The sequence below is a fragment of the Pinus tabuliformis genome, chromosome X (genome assembly GCF_031772625.1).
Source record: "Pinus tabuliformis cultivar Carrire ecotype Pingquan chromosome X, CPIR1, whole genome shotgun sequence".
Lineage (NCBI taxonomy): Eukaryota > Viridiplantae > Streptophyta > Pinopsida > Pinales > Pinaceae > Pinus > Pinus tabuliformis.
This window is the reverse complement of record NC_142308.1, coordinates 317,595,431-317,620,234: the sequence shown is the minus strand read 5'-3', so window position 1 is coordinate 317,620,234 and position 24,804 is coordinate 317,595,431.

The window sequence follows — 24,804 nt, the reverse complement described above, 5'->3', positions numbered from 1 at the left end:
TTAAGGAATTGGATAATTCTGGTAGCCTCTTCTGGCATTTGTCCTAATTCTTCTTTTACTTTCTGGATGGACTCTATAGCCAGTTTTATAAAATCTATTTGCTTGAAAATCACCTGAATATATGGCCAAATATCATTGACAGAGTCAATGATATTGGCCCATAGTTGTTCCTTAGCCTGCCCAATGGGTTCTTTCAGTGTTAAGTCCTTTTCCATGGCTCTCAATCTTTCATTCATCCTGGTAGCCTTTTGCACCTCTTCTTTGTGCATGATTTTGGCAAGCTTGTAATTAGTTTCCAAGCTTGTCACTTTTTCTTTGAGCTTATTCATCTCTGTGTTTTGTATGGAAATTTATTCCATAGCTTTAACCAATTTTCCTGCTTCTTCACTTGATGTACCTGTTGCTGATGTACATGTTGTAGAAACCAGTAGTGTTGTGGACCTTGGAGATGTGGGAGCTAATGAGGTTGCCAATGTGGAAGGAACAGCCGTGGTAACTGCTGGGATGACATTTACTAAGGTAGTGCCAAGATCAATTTGTTTTAATTGGATTAATCTGTCCAATTCATTTTCTGTCTCCCTCAATTGATCATTGAGTTTAAGGACTAAGTCCATCAACCCTTCATGCATAGTTTGGCTTCTAAGACCTCCTGTGTCTGGGGGTGCTACAGTTGAGGTATCTTCAACTATTTCTTGAGGGTTGCAATGTCATCATTCTTCTTTTTGATTAATTGTTCAGTAGCCTTGATGTCTTTGGGATCATGTCCCAATTCATTTACCAAGTCTTCCAAAGACACTATTCTAGTGTCTTTGGCCTGTGAGGAGGCCTTTTCCAACTGATACTGTTGGAAATAATACTGAGAGGTGGGGTGAATCAGTATTATCAGATCAATAAAACTTTTTCAATGCTCAGAAACATATACGCTACTTCAGTTAAGTGAACCAGTGTGTACACGCTACTGTGTCTAAAGAAAACAACGTATAACCAGAAAACTTATAATTCAGTTAGTTTATCTTCAGTTAAGTGCATCAGGTCATTATTCACCATATTAAGAGTAAACAGATGCAGTATAACAGAACAGATCATCACACAAAAGCCACACACATGAACACCATGATATAAGGTGGAAACCCAATGTGGGTGAAAACCACCTGCTGCAAGTCGTCTCTATCTTTCTTTATTAAGAACTTCAATTTACAATCTTTTGTACTGGTGCAGCCTTATACCAGTACGCAGGCTACAACCTGCAGAAGGCTTCAACCTTCTCTCGTTCTCCAAACTTCCTTGGAAGGGAGCTCTAACCCCCTTTGCTCTTGTACTAGCTAAGATACTAGTACGTAGGTGTTGGCATACAATCTTCTTTCTTTCAGGTACCACTTTTCATCAATTTTCAGACTGGATATTCCTGAAGCACAACATTACAATCTGAAGACTATGATTCATTCACAAATCATTGAAGCATAAAACAACCAATACTAGCATCATCAATCTTTGAATCACTGAACCACTGAAACCCTGTCAACACCTGTCACCAGAACACAGAGCAGACTACAGAACTCTGTAATATCAGTCAGACCCAACTGCAAACCCAAAAATTATGCTTCAAAAGATATACGCTACTTCAATGAAGGCAACCCGCGTATACACGCGGTTTTACCGAAGACAAACTGCGTACAGATCTAAAAATAACTTTTCATAACTTGGAGCTGTACCAGATATCAGTTATACCCAGAATATAACATTGCGTCAGTATGCAGATCTAGAAATATGCATAATCAACCATATAAAGATAGTTCATTTCAAACCATTTGATCCCGATCTCTCCTTAGATCTTGTTCTCCATCAACCGATGAGATCTCTCCTTAGCTCAGATCAAGCAATGCATCATCAACCAATAACCTGCATACTGGATCTAATACTTCATCAGATATTCCAGACTTTTTAGATACACTTGCCTAATGATTTCCTTCTCCTTATATAGCCTTAGGCCTTGTTCAATACCAAGAGCCAAAACCATAGAAATCCAATACCATCATCCTCAAAACTAGGGATCAACACGTTCGTCGAGACACCAAGGTCCAAAACCATAGGCACAACTTCCAAGGAATAACCGCCACGGACCAAAAATGAGTTTTCCACATACACGCGCTTTTACTGAAGCCAACCTGCATGTACACGCGACTTGGGCTTGATGAACCTACGTATATGAATTTTCTCTTCTTCTTATAGCCTGATCATTGCTGACCTTCTGCACTATGATTTGTCATCAGTGTGGTTTGCCATCAAGGACAACACGTGTCTCATAATGCCAACAGATACTGGTCTAAAATGTTATTTAGTGAATTCTGCAACTAATGAGAAGCCATGGCCATTCCTGTCAGGGTGGAGTAAATCATTTCTCTAGCCTGCTTGTGAAATTCATTTTGGTCAATGGGATGAATATCCCTTGCCAATACTTCAAAGTCTATCTTCTTGAAATCTGCTAATGTTCTTGGTTGTTGTATAGTTGGATTTATGAATGACATTTGCATCTTTCCTTCCTTGATGTCAAAAGCTGACATCAACCTGCTTTGATTAGGCGGTGTTAGCTTGAAATATTGTGCATAGGATTCCGCATTCAGTTTCTCATTTCTCATTTTGATATCCTTGAACCTGTCCTTAATGTCCCTATCTCTATCAGTAGGCTTATTTAATGAGGAGACTTCTACACTGAGTTGCCTTTCTAAAATTTGAGTTTTTGATGTAGATGGCTCCTGTGTTTCTCCAAATGGAGTTGTGCCTTTTCTCATGTCTAACTCAGCATCAGTTATTTCTACTGAGCCTTCTGTGTCTTCCTATTCTGAAACAGGATTGAGCCTAGGCCTTTTGCTCTGGCTAGCTTCATACTATACATTGGAAATGTGCATACTTGAGCTGGAGCCTTCCTCTCTGTTCCTTTTGGGATTCTTTTCCTGATTCTGAGGAGTCTACAAAATATAAGGGGTACTCATGGTTCCTTATTTCTCTGGTACCTGGAGGAATGAGCTTTCATAAAGCTGTTTCTCTAAATCAAGTAAGGTATTTTCAACATCTACCTTTGCACTATCCCTGACTATGAGAGTATTTTCCAACCACTCAGATTGGTTGGCATATCTCTCTATTTCTAGTATAGGGTGATGAATGTAAGGTCCCAATTTGACCTTTTGTCTTAGCTTGGTTATAAACCCTTGAGGGCGATACCTCCACATGAAACTGTTCTGAAACTTCATTTGTTGTAGAATTTGATTTGCTTCCTCTCCTTCCTCTCTAGAATTGAAAATAAAAGGGCCTAACTGATTTTGATCTTGAACTGAGTCCTTTTCTTGGTTGAGACAAAGTTGATATCATCAGAGTTCATTATTTTCTTATAATATTCTAGAGAAAATAACTGCATGGGGAGGTATTTGGGAAGTGTGTACGGGGCAAGATGGCAACCATAGATTCTTATTTTAGTATGATTTTGGTAAAGGTACCAATCTCCCACCTTACTTTGTTTGGACAACTAGATCACTCTTTTGATTTCTTGGGTTATTTTGGGTGGAGGGCTTCTTGTCAGCATGGTCATGGCTGGATGGACAAAAGATTCAATGAAGTCTATGTAGGTGTATGGTGAGGAATACCCGTGGAATAGTGGTGTCCAAAATATAATAGACCTGGGTTGGCCTTTAGTATCCAGCTTCTGGATGGTGAAGGGAAATATGTTTGACTAATAATACAGAAACATGTGGTAAGGTACAGATGAGTACTTGAATACTCTCTCATTGTGCATTTTTGTAAATTTTTCATGCATCCTTTCAGCTATGAACTAGGCATAATTGTACAAAATAGCAAGAGGCTTTCTTGGGGTGAAAATGGATTGGAAGGCCAGGATGAGCTCATAAAAAAATTCATCTGTGGTATAGCCCAGAATACATGATATCATGGTTAAAATTTGTTTGCCCCTTTCAGTGAAAATGGCAGAAGCATATGGAGGGGCATCTGTAGGAAAGTGCTGCTCCTCTATAATGAAAGTTTGGGATAGTTGGGCCAGTCTAGATGGACTCATTTCAGTGTACTGGTCTAACAAATCCCCAAATGGAGAGTGGGGTCAGGTTTGGACCTGGTTGGACTTGCAACATTTCATTGGTTGACTCAGCTGTAATAATAAATAATACTTTTTGGTCCGGGGACATTATAGCTCTCTCACTGGGAATGTAACAAGCATGGAACAGATGAATGATCTCATGAAAGACATGTACTTGTGGAAATTGTATTTGGGAAAATTGGACTCCCAAAGGCCAATGCCATCAGTATCGTTTAGATATATGTCCATACTCCAATAATGAATTTTGAGCAGGAGTGTAGAGGCACTTGTGTCTTTAACTTGAAAATCCCTATCCCCCAGGGGAAGGTGGTCAAGGTCCAAATGGGGGGTTGTTACTCATTTGACTTCCATGGCGACAGGAGCAACCATAATTCAGTTCTTGTGGATTTTAATTTTACTTATACAGGTTTTTATGAGAGGTTTGAAGGTAATTTGGAAGCTTTCAGAAGGGTTTGGGTATTTTAGTCAGGCACACACTTTAGTTTTAAAGTAATTTCAATTAATTTTACTCAATTAAAACACTTTAAACACTGAACGTTTTAAAATTGAAAGGGTGTCTAGTAATTTGTCTTCAAATACTTGGAATTTGGTTGAATTAACTTCAAATTGGTGTTCTCGACAACTACAGAAGGTTGAGAGGGCTTTGATATGGACTAAGAGCTTGATTGGGGTCTTTGCAACTTCTTCAGGAGTAAAATTGAGGTCAATTGGTGATTTCAACGTTTGAAGGTGTCGCAATGGTTTGCAGAGGTTTTCAAAGAAATTGATTGAAAAAAGGCCAAATAGGGCTTCTCAACCTTTTTATTGAACAACGGTCATTTTTTGGCAGGTGAATTAGAAATGAATAGTGGGTGATTTTTCGGGTTGGGTGGGGAGGGGGTTTCCCTAGCCACGCACCGCTTTTATGGAGGAGGCAGTATTTGGTGAGGTCACCCAATCTACCTTAATGCTTGACACATAGCAGATGGGGGCTCGGGCAATACCACTTTATCGGGCGGGTAAAGGTCAAATGTCGGGTGAACCCGATATGGCTTGTGAACCGTTACATTTAGGTGCTGACGATCGGATGGCAGTCAGATGACAGATTGGAATGGATGAAATGGGAAAAGTTTTTGTGGGGCCCGAGGCTTTAATCCATGGTGGTTTATGATTATTTTGGAGTTAAACACAGGATTAAATGATCAGACGAGGTTAATGGAGGTATTATCTTAACTTTACTGAGAATTGGTGAGTTAAGAGGGTTTTGTCAGGGGCATGGGATAAAAATATAGTTTATAGTTAAACTAGGGTTGGGGTATTATATACGGGATTTATTTATATATGGGAAAAGGTATATCGAGAACTATATTATAAAGTTAAAAATTAATATGATCTGAAATGAGCGAAGTGAAAATACTACTAAGCATAATGTAATATTTGTGCATTTTCTTCACATACACTTATACTTAGGATAAAAACTTTTAGTGGGTATTTTGAATGAAATGGAATTTAACATGGGTTTTTTTGTTTTGGTTTTTTTCATAGGAAAATGGAGTTTAACCTTAGGAAAAGGGTTTTATTAGCGTAATGAAGGGAAATGACTTTTATGAAGGGAATTCTAACACTTGATGTTCATAAGTCATTAAGTCGAGGGTCTGGTCCCACCAAAAGTCAGAGAAATGCTTTGAGCCTTTATGACTTGAAGGATTTTTAGTACTAGATCATACTTGTGGATGGGGAAATTAGTAAGTATAGGGATGAAATGAATGAGGGGGAGTCAATTAAATCAACTTGTAAACCTCTATTTTTTCTTTCTTAACTACTCATGCACATTGAAAGATATAATTAAGCATGATAAATGTGCTTTTGTCCAATCAACTTTATACTTCAGCAACCTTTCTTCTACTTACCCATTACTTACCCTAACATTTTTTCTTCACTTATTTAGGTGCATGTAGGCTAGCAAACCCTTATCATTCCTTTTTTCTTTTGAAAAGTAAACTATCTAATTCCAACCTTATATCTTCTAAGGGCTCATATTAAACTGATGAGATCCTTTTATTTTCTCTACCTATCTAATGATATGCCAAGATTAAGTTGTTTGGTTAGATTTTATTCTCTAACTATAAACATAAAATTCAAAGCATGAAATAGTCAAGATTAAATAGTTTGACTATCATGGATTACGGTATTTTAAACAAGCTACACATAATCATTATTTGCAGAAGAAGTAAAATAGTAGTGGCATTTATACTTTCACACTTTCATGATCTGTTTTTGTGTTTGGGGTTCATATATTTTCATTTTTTGATATTTCCTTATTCTTTTGTCCTTTGATATTTATTTTAGGACACACCCTCTTTACATTTTTTAATTTTTAATATGGAAAACATTTGTAGAAAGAAAAGGTATGTACAATATTACAAGGCTTAACCTTAGCCAATTCAAAATTTTGAATCTTATCACTATAGGACTCTAACACCTTCTTTTTTTACAACTTAGAGCCTCGCTCTATTTATACAATCCCACAGTTCGTGGACCATGGGTAGATTTCTAAAGCTAACATTACATTACAAAAATGAGGGCAGACAACCCTATGACTCATTTACAATCTTCGTGCTCCGCGCCGACAAAATGCAGAGTCTTTACATTAGATTTGGTAAAAATCTGGGCTTTAAGCCCCAAAAATTTCCTTGGGGGATCCTGTGCCCGACAAGTCCCCAACACAAACATCATGACTCGCCCTCGAGTCACTCTGTCGATGTGGAGATCTTCACGCGGAGACCTCCCAACTCTTCTCGGACCGCTGCAAGGTTAGTAGCACACTGAGCAGCTGCCTGTTGTACCTCCTACATGCGTTGTTTAGAGACTGTTGTATCTGAACTACTTCCTTGCATCTGCTCCTACGTTCCCTACATCTGCGCAAGATTGGATTCAATTGAGGCTGTAATGACGAAGGCCTCATCGATCCATGGTTCGATGAGCACCTTCAAAACCACTTCTTTATGTCATGTCGCATCTATACGCTCCTTAAGTGCTTTTTCTTGTTGCATCCGTGCGATCCTCTGTGTAAGGGCCACCGTCTGTGTGATCCCTTTTATATCATCATATATTTTTTGCAACTCATGTGCCTCTATTTCTAAGCATTGTATGTTTGGGTCCTCCTGCAGAGTGGTGAGGACCTTGAATGACTCTTCCAAAATTTTGGTGTAGTCCTTCACTACACTGTTGATCTCCTCTGTTCCCATTGTGATGGTGTGTTGTTCCCTCACCTATGGTGGGGTTGAAGGCCGCGCCTTCAACTGTAGCTCAGTTATCTAAAGGTTTAGCTCCAGCTAAACCTTAGCAATTTCTTCACGCACCTCGCGCACCACTACTACTAACCTCTGGATGCACGCCTTTGCTAGTGGTTCTGCTGGGATGGCCAACTTAGGGACCATCTGGCAGGCCTCTTCAACCACTAGCACAATCTATTGGTTCTGTGCGACGACCTTGTCACGCTGCAGGCTTAGTTGTTCCATATTAATTTTCTTCTTGCTCAACACCTGTAGTGTGCCACCCTCCCTAGCTCGTAGTTCTATAGTCACTCCATCCTGTAGGACATAGAGTGTCTCCCAAGGGAGCGCAACCATGTTGATCCCTACTCCTTTCAAAGTACCTACTGAAGGCCTAGTGGTCACATTCTTTGTAACCAGTGCCTCCTCTGGCAGCACTATGGTGTTGGTCATGCGGGCGCGCAAAATTTCCTTAGCTGCGACTGTTCTTACTAGAAGGTTGTTCAGGAGAGTACCAGCCTGAGGAGTGTGCACCTACAACTCTTGTATCTGTGTCCGAAGGGTCCACAACATAATATGATTCTCCTCTACGAACTGCTAGAGGGCCTCCGTGGTGACGTCACACACAGTCTCCCCTATATCATGGAAATCTCCTTTAGTGAGGGTGATTGGGTCAAAAGAAGTCTTAGAAGCTCTTGACTTCTTTCGCGGCTCCACCTACTCCCTCGGGCACTAGTGCTTCAACTATGTAGATGATGTTTCTAGGTCCACACCACCTTCCTTTGTCTGAGGCTTTTCCTCAAATGACAACAACTAATGACCCTCGCGCTCCTTCTCTACTACCTGTTGCTGCTCAGCAACTGCTTTATGCTGTTCTGCTTTCTGTTGTTCTGCTGCTACCTTTGTGGCATCCTGCGCCTCATGTGCCTTTACTCCTGCTGCCTCTTTTCTTCTCTTCTTTTTCAACTGTGCCATCCATAGTTTTGCCTCCTCCTTCTTTTGTTGTGAAGTAGAATTTTCTATTTCCATCACGGAGATGGCTGGAGCACACAACTCCAGTGGCCATGAATCAATCACGATGAATATAACATCATTCATGGTCAGATACGATAGTTCATTCCACTTCTTTATGGGGTCCTTGCCTGCCCTGATGTACACATGATGAAAGTCTGCCTTGAACTCTGTGAATCTTTGTAGGCTATTGTAGACAATGGGCGATAAGCGCGGCTTGCAGTTAATCCCCATTCTGACGTTCATCTCCATGAACACCCAGAATATCTTACTGTCTCAGATCCTTTGCACATCTTTAGTGGCCCACAGTGAAGTGTACTTCGCTGCCTCTGAAATATCCCACCTAATTATGGGGAACTGGCTGTCCTCAGGAAACTCCCAAACCACCAGCACTATGTACAGAAGAAGCCATGCATATTGGAAGGCCTTCCCCTATTCCCGTGCCTCGCGAAAATTCTCCAGGAACTCCTTGCAGAGGTACTCGAACTAGTTAAATTGGACACCCTCTGCACACTGCGCGACAGGTGCAACCACCAGTGTGGGCACCTCATCCGTGCGACACTTTCACATAACCTTGCTAGCCAGTATCTGGGTGGAAACTCTGACTGCCTTATTGTTGATACTGGAGATTGTGTACCTTCTCTTCTTCTTCTCCAACTTGAATTTTCCTTCATGGCCTTCGCGATGGCCATGTTGTTTCTCTTACCCTCCAAAATATCTGGTGGGTCCTCCCATTTGCAAGGAAGTCAGGCAATTCTATGAATCGAGTGGTCCATGATGGGGATAGGCTCCTCCAGCCAGAAACACCCATCATGCACCAAGAAAAGTGGCTGCTTGATGAAAAATATAGTTACTAGGGCACGATGGTAATGTGGCACCCAGAGTAGGTTCAACAACCCTGCTTTCTCTACTCCACGCAACCACTTGTGTGACTCCAAATCTATGACTCCCGTCACAGTGCTTTTCTTTGACTTCATGAGCTGCATGGTTTCCAAGTGTGGGAAATTCTCATGGTCCACGAGATCTTAGTCTTCAAACTTTAGACTTAGCACCTGTCCCAAGTGTGTTCCTTCAAAAATGATATCATCGAGTAGCAACGAAGTCTGTAGAGAGCTCTTGCTCTCATCTAGGTCCTTGGGCACCTTTTCCTTTCCCTTCTGTGGAGGAGCATACATGGGCAGCCTGGTTAGAGGGTCTGCAGCCTCGGTTTCCATGTCCATGTCTTCGTCCTCCTCCTCTTCGACAAGGAACAACTCAAGGTCTTCCTCCCCCTCATCAGTTTCCAGATTAATCGTTTTCCCCTTTTCTTCCATGGTCAGTTTAGTTCGCAGCAGGTTTCTAGGGGACACGTGCACTAAAACCATGGCCTATTTATCTTGCTTAGGTCTCAGCGTGCGCAGTGATTTAGGGATTTCCATGACTATCCTGACACTTTCAGGGGCATCTCCTATAATCATGGCCTGCACTGCCTCTTTGGCGGTCATCTCTTTGATATCCCTGGCTTCTTCAAATGCTGGCATCTTGCATTTCCAGAAGTCTCTCAACAACTCAAATAGGTGCTCAAACAATGCCTTCAACTCTAATAGGTCTGGGTTTAGAAATCTTTGGGCACACAACAGCTAAATTCTCAAATGGCCAAGTGTTGTTTGTTGGGTAGCTCATTTCAATTTATAACACCTTTTCAATTCGAATTCAATCGTTGCCCCCAAATCTGGTCCATTAATGCTCCCATGGTGGCAAATTTTCCAAAATATAGCCCATAAATCCTGCCTTAAATGCCTACTTCCCACTCCATTTGGTCTCAAACCAAGCATCACATCATCAATAGTGACTATAACATTCACTTTCCAGCCAATCCGCATGGTAGCACAGCCACGCTTGCACTGTCGCAGACCTTGTGAAACTTCGCTCTTGTGCATAGTCCCGTCATCGCACAACTCTTAGGTAGGGTAGTTTATAGTCTTGCACCTCCTTTCAACTACCTAGAGCATTAAGACTATGCTTCCCACGGCTAGTCAGGTGGCTGCACCACCTATATATGGCTTCAACCATCTATTGTTTACTTATCCTGGGAAGGGTTTGCCGTTTGACTTCACCAACTGCATTGCATATTTTACCAACTGCATCGTGCCACCTTTTGCAATCCCCTTAGTAACATATGGTCCAATCCAAGGCATCAAATTGATCAACCCTTGATGGTAGTCCCAAAATTTGTCAACGTAATCGTGCACATCTTGCTTTATCGCCACATTTTTTTTCAAGAAAGTTCTTCTTTGTTCCTTCCTCGAGCTTCTTGACTTCTTCTTCCAGCATGGTGCTTTTCTCCCTCAACCAAACTCTTTCATTCATGAGATCTTGGAGCCTAAGATTACCTAGTTGGATTTCTTCATCAGGTCCCAAGTGTTCTTCTTCGAGCTCTTCCAACTACGCAATCCCTTTTTCCATGGCTCCATGATCCATCATATCCATGGGTGCTGCTATGCGTGAACTAGGCATGATATACTCCATCGGTATTACAATGTTCCCTCCATAAGCTAGCCTAGAAGGCATCTGTTCCATTAGTTTCTTGCACATCTCCCTATAAGCTCATAGTACTGTTGGTACGCGCAGATCCCAATCACTTCGCTGCACATTATATACCTTGTTCAGCGCTCCATACACTTTGTTAAATGCTTCCACATGTATAACCTTCTATGCACTCATTCTCTCCACACTCTGTTGTTCAAACCTAAGGGACCATTTGCACATTTTCCCCCCTGCCCCCAAACACATGCTTATTGACCATATTTTCCAAAGTGAAGTTCATGTGCATCCATGTAGGTTGTTTACCATCTGCCTGTACCCACCTGGACAGATGCATGTGCGGACCAACCTTTCCATTGTATTTATTTTTCAATCACACTGTAGGTTTCCCAAACAGTGTGTGCATCATATTCCTAAATTCACGCTAGTCTTCAAAGCTCCCTTTGTGCATACCCCACCACCTTGTAAGCATAGCATGCAGTACCCAATTCAAGGCCTGGAAACATTGCTTCTATGACACCTCCCTTTTGAATCTATTCAAGAAAGCATCTACCTCACCTAATCCATCAAGGTAGATCTCTTGCTTTTGTCAATACACAACGTAGTGACCTTGTCATCATGTTAGAATTAAGCGTGGTTACCTTGTGTAATCAGTTCTGCCATTGTTCTATCTCCTCATCCAAATCTGAAGTGTAGGAGCTTTCGTGCTCCCATGAAATTCATCCATCTGCTGTGGGATTTACCTAGTCTTGTTCTTGCGTGGTTATCTTGTAGATACAGTCCAAATTATCATCACTTTCATAGTTGTACACCGGCTCTGTATAGCACGATCCCTCAGCAGGGTTTAAGGGTATAACTCCGCGCAGAGACTTCTTCTAAAAAATAATCGTGCACTTCTTCAGATTAATCACCCTATTCATGTCAGTGGCCCAATCAATTCCTAAGAGCGCGGGGTAAGGATTGTTGTCATCAACAATCTCTATCACCTCAAAGTCTACTAGCACACTCACTTCCTTAATATCCACTATGATTTCCTGCAATCACCCCAGGGGTATTATCTTTTTCTGCTTCACCATCCTTAGCTGAATAGGAGACCACTGCAGCGTAGGCCTCCCCATATGCTCCCATGTCTACTTCAAAACAATGTTCGCGTCCGATCCTAAGTCTAGAATTACTTGGTCCATCTCATATTCTCCAATTTGCATGGTTAGCCTCATTTCTCTCCTTGTCCTCGTCTTATGCTTTCCAATCTTCTAGACTACACGCGGCTCTCCTGGTGCAGTTCTAGCGCATTTGTTAATGAGTTCCTGTAATCCCTTTAGAACCTTACTATCGCACAATAGCTTCATTAAAGTTTCCAGGAATGTCATAAGCATAGATGGGTCCATCTTCGGCTCTGCTATATCTTTGCTTCCTGAAGTGGAGGCATCAACGAAGCTCTTCTTGGCTTCCATAAAGATTTCTCGAGTGCTATCTTCCAGTTGTTTGGCTTTATCATCTCCTATCATAATTCCACTTCAGAGCACAATGTTCACATTTATATCTTCCTCACACGGCTGCGACCTCATCATTTGCAGGTTCTAAGTCGAGGGAGGTGGTAGTGCTCCCATGTCGCGTATCCTATCTATCAGCATAGGACAATCTTCGGTCTCATGATCAAACAAGGTACAATAAAGACATGATGGACGCATTGGATTCATACAATCATGGGAATAATGTCCTGGTCCTCCGTAATTGTAGCGTACTAGTTGTCTGCGACCTCTTCCAGGTCCTCCTCCAGCTCGGCCCCGTCCGTGCTCCTGAAATCTGGTTCACACCATCCCTACACTCTGGTCTAGGGGCCGTGTTTTGGCCTCAACTATTTAGGTGGGAGTTCTATCCATCATCAGCTCATAGCTTCTACAAGTGCGCTCATCGTGTCCAACCGATCTACAGAAATTACAGAACAACTGTTGTGAATTTTGCATGTATTTCTACAACAAAAGCCAGTTGTCTGTAGCATTATTTCCTCCTATTTGACAAATTGCGCACCACAAAGCAAGCATCGTGCTTGGTCCTGCTTGCCCTTCCAGCCTTAATGCCATTGATCCTCCTCCCGCGAGGTAATTTTCAAACACCGGGCAGTGGTCCTTGTCATGACTATGACCCTTAAATTTAATGCACCAGACCTCTTCACGCACTTCTGGTCGAGCTTTCCTATCCTGTTTCAGACTCTGCATCTCAAGGCATAAGTTTTTCAATTGCGCGTGGATCTCTTGAACTCCCAAGTTAGGATTCTATATTGGGGTCTCATGTAGTCTCATCACGATCTCCAAGGCTTTTGCATGAGCTTTTAATCTCTGCTACGACAGTGCATTCCTCAAATGTAGAGTTAGCGATGCTACAAATCATTTGTAGTGTTGTCCATCTGTAAAATTCATATTAGCTTCATGAATCGTACACTTCAGTCTCTAATCCAGCTCCCAAGGGGTCTCGCTTGGTAGCATCATGATCTCTTTGAACCCAATGATCAACTGTGCCTCTGATTTCAGCCTGCTAAATTCCTTATTTAGCACAGCTTGGATATCCATGATTCCTGCATTCATATTATCACTTGAGTGCTTAATGTACCAGGTCAGTGCGTGATCTTGTAGAGTACTAACTAGCATTGCTTTCTTGATATATCATTCGTAACTCCCTTCTCTTCCCATATAGCTTTTACCATAAACCAAAATTGGTCTGTATCTTCATTTGCCAATCCCTTGAACACAGGCAACTTTATTGCACTTTCCATATTGACTCGCGGTGGCAGTGGATGTGGTATAGGTGAAGATGGAGGTCATGGTGGTGAAGCTAGTGGCGGTGTGGGTGGGAGTGGTATGTGCGAAATTCTCTACCTTATCAAATGGATTGCACTTCGTAGAGATACCTTCACGAGCTCTTCCTCATCTCCTTGCGGAGGTGAGATCAAAGGGCTATTCTATAGTCCCTTACTTCCTTTGTTCTTGTAGGTTTTTCCACTTCGTGTATCCCTAAACATCAATGTAACTGTATAATCGTCTTTTCACATAATAACATTTCAATCCAAGTATTTATGGACTTTACGTATTTACCTCGCGGTCCTTTGAGAAAGCATTGCTCTGTCTTGCTATAGCTGACTGAAGTGTCTACCGCGAATTCAGTGATGAATCCTCCTATAACCCGATTGAGCTAGTGATCAACAGTGTGTGCGATCTTATCCTACAATTCTTCCAATCTGCGCACCAACTCTGGGGTCCACACAATAGGACCGTTAAGCTTCCACCTTCCTTGGCTATTTGTTAGCTTTGCGATCCACTAGTATAGCTCAATAGGGAAAGATGCGAAGAAAATTTCATGGATCTCTATGTACAGGTAGCAGTCTAACCACTCTTCTTTTGTCAGTTTCTGATTCCTATTCTCTTGTGTCATGAACTCGTGAATTCTCCTGTCCAACCAACCTTCAATTTCCTTCTTAGTTGGATTCTAATGATATAACATTAGACATCTATAAGCAGATTCCAGTCTCGGCAACGGAACCATTTGTTGGCTTGATGGGGCTTGACCCAATTTTGGAGTTAATTAGCCAAAAAATCCCTATACTACTGGCCCTTTCAGCAACAGCCCGTTAAGAACAGACTAAAGTCTCACCTGAAGCAGTATGGGGGGATGTTGGAACCAAGTTTCCGCACCCTGGAGATGTCTGACAGGTTGATTTAGTCCAACTGTGAATAGCTTTGCAAGGCAACTTCAAGCACTGTCCTGACCTGTGAGACCTTCGCAATCTGTTATATTTGCCTTTGCGCAACCCTCACCAAGGGCTGAGGTGATTTCGCACTGCCCAGGTAGCAATATGTGCTAATTCCGCAAGTTACACCGCATCTCTTACTTATCTTCTTATAATAGTTAGTTATCTTCACGTAAATAGATACTATATCTTATATTCACTTTATCAACACATTCATATAAGTTCGCGCATCATATAAACAATAGAAATGCAATTCATACCCAATATACTCAATGCATAAAATAGGAAAATGATACACAGGATTGATGCAATACTTCTTCTTTATTACCTCTCCAAATGGTTACAGACTTGACTCACCCTGTGCACTCAGCTGCAGGGGTCTGCGCACTTAGTTGTGGACTAGTAGGCCTCTACACACACAGCTATAGAGCCTTCTCCTACTATATGACCCAAAGACTAGACTCTACACTTAGATAAGACTCATTTTTTCATCCTTCATTCATGACTATTCCTTCACTTCTTTTTTTACAACTTAGAGCCTCGCTCTATTTATACAATCACATGGTCTGCGGACCATGGGTAAATTTCTAAAGACGACATTACATTACAAAAATAAGGCAGACAACCCTATGACTCATTTACAATCTTCGCGCTCCGCACCAACAAAACGCAAAGTCTTTACATTAGATTTGGTCAAAATCTGGGCTTTAAGCCCCAAAACTTGCCTTGGGGGATCACGCGCCCAATAATACTACTAGAACCACATATACTTTGAAGTTTGAAGTGCTAACTTGAACATAAATTTTAGGATACAAATAGAAAAACACCATGAGAATTTGAGCATGGTTAATGGTTTTAAAGCACTACTGTGACATAATTAAGGAAAATAAATTTCCACCCTTTCAAATGGGTACACACAACAATGTCCATATCTTCAACAATTATTATTTCAAGCCAACCTCCAAATTCCTCAAGAGATTTTACTTTCTAGACATCGATTGTCTTGTTGAACCTAAAGAAATTGAGAAATGCAACATTCAATTACTACTCTACCTCCTCCCAACTTTACACAAATCATCGACTTATAATGGAATCATCATTTCATAGAAAGAGTGTTTTTCTACACTTGTGTTCACAAATTTCCATCTCTAATGAAAAAATACCACTAAGCCTAGACCATGTTGAATTCTATGATAAATATCATTCAGATACTTTTGTTGTATTTACATGATGTTATTCTGCAACATATCCTAATGCTACAGTAGCAATCAATGCTTTGTAGAAAATTTGTAGTCTCTAAGGGTGAAACTACAAGGAGTTTTACTAAAGCTTGTAAGAGAAACCTCATTTATTATAATTTTTTGTTTGTCTAATGGAATTTTACTATATTTGGATGCATATATCTATTTGCAAGAAAGAAAACCTCATTTTGTTGTTATTCAGTTTGAAAAAGTTGATTCTTACATTTTATTCCCTTAATCTTTTCTGCATTATTCTTCCAATGAACATGTTTGTACTAGAGGTAGAACTACCTATTTAGTTGGCATGTTTGTTAGAAACATGTTGTAATTGATGGAAAAGGCAAATAATGTGATGGAAAAGGCATTGATGGGTGCAAAACCAATGGTCAAGATGTCAATAATTTGGAGCCAATTACAACTTATAATATCATCTCAGTAGCTTATGGGAACTACTCAGATGGATAGAGATCAAAAATATATTTCCAATGGTATATTGAAGTCTAAAAATAACCTCGTGGAATGAAAGTTATTGATAGTCAATGTTGGAGGTAAAAGTCAAACTTCAAGCGTAGTCAGTGCATAGACAACCACGTGGGTGCACAATTGGCAAGATGAAGGGCACATGACCAATGGAAGTAGGCATTGAGGATTACCCTAACATTTTTTGTAGGAGCGCACGAGTTATAAAAGACATAGATCTGGGGTTGGGATGAGTCGAAAAGGACAACAGAGTAGTGATTGGTGCACTCTGGTGCAAGGAGGTCCTCATAGATAGCTCATCTATGCTTGTCTATCCCGTAACTTTTTAAAGGAAACAGAAGGCCAAACCTCCAAGTTGACATAGAACTAGGATGACATAGCTAGGTGATGCAAATGAAAACCCAATCGTAGAAGAGTGCAAAGGAGGAGCAATGGGCCCATATATAACACGTCACCCTAGAGGCCTAACCTCAGAAGAGCCAAAGGTAGTGAAAATTTAAAGGATCTAGGATGACATAGGAACCAAGAGGACATGGCGGAGGATGCAACAGTTTATTAGGATCAATATCCTTAAACTATAATGAAGAAATTCCTTGCAAAATCCCAACGCTTGATCCCTTCCCTTTCCGTATCGATGACATAGGATTTGACAACATGGACAAATCATAAGAGGAAAAATGGAAGATTGTGACTGCCTCGCAGAGATGACGTAGAGACACAGTGGAATGATAATGTTAACATGATGTTTCCCAATCAGAGCATGACATGTGGCATGTAGATTCAATATTTTTGGATGGCTAAGTGGGTAAAAAATAAGTGAGGTGTGGCACCCTGGAAGAGGTAGTTTCCAACTAGAAGTATACATGGAAGTACAAATCACCTCAGTTGGCACATGATTGGTTTGTATGTTTGTAGGTAGTCCCATAGGTACAAGGAATCTTAGAAATGGAAACCTGCAAGAAAACTAAGGCCCACATGTTAGTTCTCTTCGAGATGACGAGGCTCCAAAACATAGCGAAATGTAGGTGGCATGCATGACGAAAGTTGAATACCAATAAAAAGGACACAGGTGGAGAGGTAGTCCCACCTAGACATATAACCCTGGAGTACAAACCCCGACGTGTTTGCAAATATGCATAGAGAAAGAGCTGACAACTAAAGATTTAGTACCAAGATGTGGTTCAGGGATATTTCATAGAAAGGGCCCATGGAGGGTTATGTGCATATGTTTTTGGTTAAGGGGGTGAACAGCTAAGAAGGTTGAATGGTGGATAGATAACATAAATGTAGATGGATGTCCATGTACCTTTATCTCTAGAAGCTAGAGCAGAAGCTCGTTGGAATAGATGGAAAGGTGGGTACCTGGGGATTCGAACACCAATTCACCCTTATTGAAAGAATATAATTCTAACCTAGAGGTGAATCCTCTCCATAAAAAAATACATCGAATTATTGGTTCCCTAGACGTCATATATGAAAATGAAAAGAAAGTGATGTAATTAGATCATTTTCTTCTTATTTACACGAATGTACTTATTTATCCCAAAGGAGATAGTCTGTTAAATATGATCAAATCACGAATTTCACCATTGAATTCAAGATTGGGACTGAAACTCTTGGTTGACCTAGTACCAGAGGAAGGAATTCCGTTGTTATATATGTAATTTTTCCATAAAAAAGATGAGACAAATATTACATTTCCATAACAAATTCACAAATCTGATCTGCACCCATTGATAAAGAAAAACCTAGTGTTTCAGGGGTTTGGAGGCATCTTGCTCTGTTTGGTTTGCTAATTCGCATTTGGGTTTAGGTAAATCAATTCATTAAAGTAGTTTAGGAAGGTAATTAATTCCATAACTGGCCTGACCTGATAAGTAGGAGTTCTTGAAAATCGATACTATTAGGGCTCTTACTAGGAATGGCCTTTAGGCTTATGGATGAATGAGTCAACAACGTGTAAAATTTGGCATTTTATGCCAAATAAACAATGCATATAATTGGAAAAATAAGGCTTCAATGAGTTGGTAGATTGAATGGTGGCATGGAATGTTTGGAGACAAATTTAGCAATATTGGCTAAATTTGGAGTCATCCAAATTTAGAAGTAACACTGCTAAAACCTGTAAAATTTCAAGAATTGCAAAAGTAGACAAATAACTCAGCTTTACTCATAGAGACAAATAACAGATATTGAAGAATTATTGTTCACATTAAGAGAACCTTTCAGAAGAAAAAATGCAAGAATATAATGAGATCAAATCCTCTATTAAGTGAAATTTAAGTGCAAGCAGAAAAACTAAAAATATTAGTCCAAAATTATACGTAATCATAATCGAATTATTGAAGAGGTGTGGTTTTAGGGTTGTTGGTATGTATGGTGGTTTGATTAGTGATTATATATTGTTTAAGGTGATTTTATGGTGTTTTTGGTGAGTGATTAAAGTGAGAAATCCATTTTTTTAAGAAAGGAAGTCATGCCTTCATGATTTATGTTTGTAAATTGTTTGAAATATTAATTATTAAGGTCAAGAAAGTGGTAGCTTGCATATCAAGGATTGTAGCTCTTTCCCATTAATGGTTGGTAAATAGGTAGGGGTTTCCTTTGAGTTGTAGCTGATAAATTAGGGATTCGTAGCTTCCTTCTAGTTGTAGCCAGAGAACTTTGTAAAAACAAGTAGAAGCTTGCCTTTGTGGAAATATTTGAAGAATCTATGTGTGATATTTTGTTCTTTTCATGATTATTGTGATGTTTATGTGAACTATTTCTTAAGTTTTTATTGATGTCCTAATATATTTACTAGTGAAATAATTTTATTTTTTTAAATTCTTATAATATTGTTTCACCCCCCCTCTTAGTATTGTCCTAGTTTATAACAATTGGTACCATAGCGAAACTAGGTTGCTTCATATCAGTTCAACAAATGGAAGAAAGATCAAGGACCATGGTAAACCAGGAAGGAGGATACACCATTAGGGCATCGATGTTCAATGGAATAAAATATGTTTTTTGTAAAGTAAGGATGAAGACCTATATTAAATCACTTGGAGTTTATGTATGGGATGCAACAGAAGGAGAATATCAAAAGACTCCAACCTTTATTACTAGAGATCAGAAGATGGAATTTACATGTAATGCTAAATCTATGAATGACCTTCTTTCTAGCCTACCTGAATCAAAACTAGTCAAGGTCATAGATTTATCTATTGCAAAAGCTATTTGGGACAAGATGAGTGATTGCAATGATGATGACAACAAGGTAAAATAAGCCAGACTTCAAGGTTTTAGAATGAAATTTGAGTTTCTAAAGATGGATGATGATGAAGATATTGAAAATTACTTCCTAATGGTTGACAAGGTTGTGAATACTATAAGAGGTCTTGATGAAAAATTAGAAGAGCCAGCAGTAGTTTAAAAGGTGTTGAGATCTCTCCCTGAGAGATTTAATCCCAAGGTTTTGGCCATTGAAGAGATGATAGAGTTGAAGACCTCACTTTGGACCAAATACTTAGCACTCTTACTTCCTATGAGATGAGAATTTCTAATACAAGCCTACAAAAAAGGATTCAACCTTCCAAGCAGACAAGAAGCCCAAGGAAGAACATGATGATTCATGTTGTGAATCAGATGAAGAGGAAGCTAAGTTCGCACGAAAGCTCAAGGGAGGCTTAGACAAGTACAAAGGTACATTAAATTTTAAGTGCTTTAATTGTGGTAAAGTTGGTCACTATTATTCAAAGTGTCCCAAAAAGAAGAAGAAGGAATATGACCCTAGAGATAAGTATAGAAAAGTGCAAAATGATAGAAAGAAGTCTAAGAATAAGAGTATCTACATCCAAGATTCTAGCTCCTATGAAAGTGAAAGAAGTCAATCTTTAGATGAGGACAAATATAATGGATGTCTAATGGAATTTATGCTTATGGCCATAGATAATATGGAAGTAGAAGTTGTTGATTATGATGGAAAAGAGGGTGAATTTGATTTAGAAGGAGAATTTGTCAGTTCTCTTGAAGAGATTTGAAGGTGTTGTAGCAGCTACAACCACCCTCCAAAATTTTTCCTTAGCCTCATTTTGGAGCCTCCCTACCAACCATCCTTAGTAGCATGTCTTGCACTATCAAGTACATAAGCTTCATTGGCTTTTTAGTAGCTTGCGAGCCTATGCATGTCAATTTTATTCACTCCTCTCACAGTCTGCCATTCTAGACTTATGCTAGATGTTGGCAGAGCAACTCCCTTAGAAAATTGTGCAATTCTGGAGGGGAACCAACCTTCCCTCCAGAAATTGTACGAATCTGCTTGGTAGCCTGCTAGGCTAAAAAATTGCGCAATGTAATGAGACAGGCTTCCCTGAGAAAATTGCACAATCTAGCCCAGCACTGCAACTCAACCTAGCAATTGTGTAATTCTGGGTAGCAGTCACTTGCTGACCTGAGAAATTGTGAAATCCCTCTCGGACAACCAGCCCAGCTCCTCCTAGAAATTTCACAAATCCCTCTCCCAGTCTTGCAGGTTGTTGCATGTGCCTTCAGGTTGACCGTTTCCACCCAGGGCCCAACAAACTTAATTTGCATGCATGGGTTGCTTTTTCATGAAATAGAAAAAAGAAACATGCAAAATTGATCCCTATATTTTATGGATCTATTTTTCGCAGTTGGAGGTTACATGCAAAGATCGTTTTAGAAACTTTCCTCCAAGTGTAGCTTTTTCCTAGATTTGTGGCATGCATGTCATAAGCCTCAAAATTATTTATTCGATGCTTTAGAGATCATTTTTTGCATCAATCTTGGAACTCTGACATCCCACAACACATCTAGGAGTCTTCGGCACATCTAGCTCAACTATTTCCGGGTAAGTCTGCTTTACTTGTCTTTTGCAACATTTCTGTCACTTTTTGTGTTTTTGCTTTTGTGAGTGTTGTCTGCTTGATTACTGTGAATGCTTGCAACCATTTTCATGCATGTTATCCCATCCAATCACCATTTTAGTTTTTGTTTTCATCTCACTATTGTCGCTTGCATAACATTATTTTCCATGGACACTTGCCGATTCAACAACTCATTTCACACACATGCACATTTTCCCATTTTTTGAATCTTGCACTCACTTTTTGCATGCATGATCATTCACTCTTTCCTATCTCAATTTCACCATGCATTCATATCTTCATATTTTTTCAGTCACCCGTCGGTAGGTCTGGGCAACCTTGGCCCGAACTATGCCTTGCTTGGACAACATTTTGCATTTCTGAGAGGGAAGGCTCTACCTTCCTCCCAAAAAATGTGAAAATATGGCCAAATAGTGTCCTATAGAATTTATTTTCACAATTCTAAGAGGTAGTGTCTGGTGGCCCAGAAAATTGCGCAATGCAGTCCTTGGGCCTACATGACTTGCCAACTCAAATTGTGAATTGTGCAATCTCAGCACCCAACAGGTCAGTATGGATTGCAAATTGTGCAATTCCAATAGTCAACTGGCCTCCCTACAGTCTGGACTACCTTTTGCGCAGTTCCGACAGTCATTCTTTTTCCCTCCCAGTGAAAATTGCGCAATACTTGCCATCAGTTTCCTGGGTATGTTTCATGTCAATCCTTAGGCTTTCTTTGGTTTTAACTAACAAATTTCTTTCCATGTATGTCGCATGTCTCTAGGTATAGTAGGTGTTCATCCATATCTCAGAAGTTTAGGATCAATGGCCTCTAATAGAGCAGGGTCAAAGTACATTGACGGAAGCGCAATTGGAGATGTAGTTGAGCAAGTGTCTATGAGTTTGCCGATTTACAAAGACACCAAGCTGATCATAGACAAAGACATCAAGCTGAAATGGTAGGAGATTAATGATGCATTCTTAGGTACATATGGGGAAGATCTTGAAGATCTCAAGGTCTATGTGAACATTCACAAGTTTGACTTGTATCGTATTGCATGCACGTATCCCGCGTTTCGATGCACAGGCATGATAGATTGGATCATATCACACATTAATCCCGAGACGATGGTGTTAAACAGTGTCAGTGCGACAAATATTTCTACCTCAATGCACAAGACTATCAACAAATGTACCACTTGCTGAAGCCAATGATCACCATGGATACCTCCTTCAGCATACCCAACAACAATATAAACTCCAAGGATATCTTGAAGAACTAGGTGAAGGAGCCAACCAAGTTTAGGATGAAACCCAACCAGATTTACAAGACGAAGATATTGTGAAAGGCATATCAAAAATTGTCCATTTTTGCATGTTTCTTGTATGACCAAGAGAGCATGGAGACATTCCTGCAGAGTTGGGTGATCGCGTTGCACCAACTGACCAATGAAGGAAAAACATGCAACTGGTCCGAAATCTTGGCTTATAGACTGAAGTTATAGGTAGCAGGAGCTCAGCAGCCGCCCAAAGGTAAAAAAGTAGAAATCTACATGTCCTCATACATCCTGGAAGCAATATGTTCCCATCAACATTTCTTAGGCTTGAAGTGAGCATGGACATCAATGGAAACCTCTGTAAACACTTATTGCAGATTGTTTTCTGAATGCATCTTCTACAGAGTCATCACATAGTTTTCAAACCATTTTGTCACCCTGGTGTACAAGATGATATTTGAGCAGGATCCACCTTGCATGTCGAAGGAAAAAATGGAGGCACTGATGGACATAGCGGATTGGTATGCCACATCTTTTGGCACCTTCATATGAATGTATAGTATGGTGAAGCTTCTGCATGTTTTACCGAAGTTTTCCATGGACAAGCTTGACATGCACAAAGTGTCATACCAAATCTTAATGGGACTATCAGCTAGACTGCATTGGAAGAAGAAGGCACCCTGGCCCACTCTTCATTGCGGATTGGGTTGTATGAGATACATAATCTCAAGCATGAGGATGATGAGAAAAAAGTGTTTAAAAGATTTACTTTTGGCACCAGAAGCTTCAATTCGTACGACCCACATTGCTTTGTGAAGGATCATTGCATGAGAGTGAAATTTCCTTACTTCCATTGGACATGTCATTAGGTTGAGGAAGAACCATGGAGATATTGTCACAGCTTCTTGAGGCCCAATGAACTGGTCGGCATAGTTGTGGAATGGTTAGAAAAGTAGAGTGAAGCAGCATCTAGGAGAGCACCAGTAGCAATAGTAGCAGAGGGCAACATAATTGCACACAACAAAGGCAAGAGAAAGATTGTCGACAATGCAGAGATAGAACAAAGTTACAAGTTCAGGGTAGACCCACTTGTGGAGAAAGAAGCTTTAGAGATATAGGAAAAGAGGAGACAACGCGACAAGAGAAACGTGCAAAGGCAAAGAAATAAATTGAGGATGGAGACAACAATGAAGGAGAAACTCTAGAAGAAACAGAAGTTGTGTAGACAGGAGAAGGAAGCATAGCAAGGATAGGCACAACAGGGGGCACAACATGCAAAGGTTGATGAAACCCCATCCATACAGGTATTAGACTCATCCGAGCAACTGGCATAAAGCAGATAGGGTGAGAAGTCACAGGAGCAGGATTTCGCTCAAGAGATTGAATGAGTAATTGAGTAGATGGATACGGATATGGAACAACCATAGATAGAGAAAGAAACAGACCTCAGGCCTTACCACCAAGAGGTCGACCCGCCAAATTCACTAGATCTAGAAGTAGAGCAAGTCTTGAGCAACTAAGGAGATACTGAGATCCATTAAGACAATCCGGAAGAAGAGATGCACAACATATCATTCGACGAGTCACAACATAGAGTTGTGCAATTGAACAGAGTGTCTACTATGGATGTCCACACATCTCCTACACAATTTGAGGAATGAGTGATCATGTGTGATGTGTGCAAGCATCCAACAGCATTGGCCGATGCTACCAGAGCATATGTTGAAGCCACTAGCTCGAGTATTCGCTTCTTGATAGTAGAGAACGAATGAATGGCTAAGGAGTTACAGACACCCGAGAAGGGAAGAGAACTGATTATAGCATCCGCTAGAGCAAAGTTGAAGAAGGAAATACTAGATGAAGTATCATCCCTTGAGATGGTCATGCAGGCGTTGTATTCCAGATTTGGTACCGTGCATAAGGCAGTTGTCCATCTCAATGGTTGGCAATAGCGCTATGCTAGGAGATCACGTATCTTGACAAACTTGCATACTGTTGTTGACTACATGCAAACAAGGATAGTGAGATACAAGGGAGCCCCATTACACTTTCCCAAGATGATGAAGCCCATGGCATTTGAGTTGAAGGAACACATCTAGAGTCAGATCCAGAACTATAAGGAACTACCGCAGCTCATCACTAGTTTGCAGGCTTCCCATGCATGGGTGTTCAGAATCATGGATGTTGTTGTTTGCACACATGAGATCCCATCTATTGGGACACTCATCGAGGCAAAGACAAAGGGCTTTATAGCTCCAAATATCACCCTTTGTATTTGTGATGCTTGCTTTATGGCCTAGGGA